Genomic DNA, 1,637 nt, shown 5'->3' on the forward strand with positions numbered 1-1,637 from the left:
AGAAAATACGAATGTACGAAAAGAGAAGTAATTTCTTCAAATTCTAGTGACTCAGTGCTCAATATCTAGTAACTTCTATCCCATTTGAACGATTGATTTTGACATGTAGTAACAAGTTTAATTTGATGAGGAATTATTATATTTTTTATACTTTTGCTAGATATCATTTTTGGCTTACATTTGTTAAATACTTTTCTTTATCACATTATTTTTTTTTAAATTTATTATTCATTTGTTCGAATAGTGTTAATTAATGTTTGAATATTTGACCAGAGCTCGCCAATAAAAAATCCCAATTTTTGCTCAAGTTTTGGTGTATGAAAATCAATTGATCACATATCGTATCGTATATAATTGTTGTGCTTACTATTGAAAGTCTTAATATGCATTTAACAACATTTGCTGTGCTAAGATTTTGTTGATAGTCATTATCTAAGTTATGTAAATAAGTCACAATAAGTCACTTTCTAGAGTTTTCATGGAACTCATGTTTTCTGATTTTCAAATAAACGCCATTACTGAATAAATTCATATAGGGCAACTGCTCCTTGAATTCATACCATGTACCCAAATCAATACCATTCGAAAACAAAGAATCGGTGCGCAAATTGTTTTATTTTCCATTTTTGTGATTTTTTCAGCAGCAGGATTACAACAAAACACGACACAAATTGAGCATAAATTGCCTGTTTCGCGAATGTTATTGATATAGGAGCATGTTATTATTAATGGAACAGATACCCTATACCTAATCACAAACATTTTGAATAATAATTATTATTAATATTTGTACCTCGTGGACGGTCATAACGCAAAGAGCATACGAGCATGTGTGTACAAAAAAAAACAAGGGCGGACTGACAGGCAGGATGAAAACGTCAGAGAGGCAATCTACACATCTTGTTAGATTCTTCATTCTCCCTGTATCGCTGTGGTGTATATGGCGTATATGGTGTAAATATCAGAGAGGAGAGAAGCTTTCTCTGGTGAATTCAGGTAAAAAAATTCCACGGAGCTCGTTCACGTTCGAATGGCAAAAGCATTCTGAAAATCTGTTCACCGTGAACGACAGAGACGATGCGCAAGCATTTCAGAAGCATATCAAATGATTCAGCAGTAGCCTAATAGGCAAAGTAGAAAAAGTATGGCTAAGCATTTATAACGAATATCGCTAAGACTTTGAATAAACAAATGAAACAATAAATAAATAAATAACTTGAAATTAATGGGTTGATAAATTAAAAAATGAACAATCGATTAAATTACAAAATTATTGATTTGAAAAACTAATAAATGGATAAATTTTTAGATTAATAAATTCAGAAATAAATAAATCAATAAATTATTGAATCAATAAAAAATAATAAATAATAAATATAATAGAATAATAAAAAAATAAATAGTAGAATTATAAATATATATATTTCATAATAAAGAAGTTTATAAACTTATAATAATAAATTATTAAATTAGCAAATTGATAAATAAATAAAATAAATAAATTCATAAATCAATGAAATAATAAATTAATAAATGGATGAATAAAAAAAAGATGAATTAATCAATTAATAATTAAAAAAATACTAAACTTCCGCTGCAAGCATAACTGTCCAATATTTACAAGATTTGCTATCTAT

Source organism: Armigeres subalbatus, chromosome 3, assembly GCF_024139115.2.
Source record: "Armigeres subalbatus isolate Guangzhou_Male chromosome 3, GZ_Asu_2, whole genome shotgun sequence".
Lineage (NCBI taxonomy): Eukaryota > Metazoa > Arthropoda > Insecta > Diptera > Culicidae > Armigeres > Armigeres subalbatus.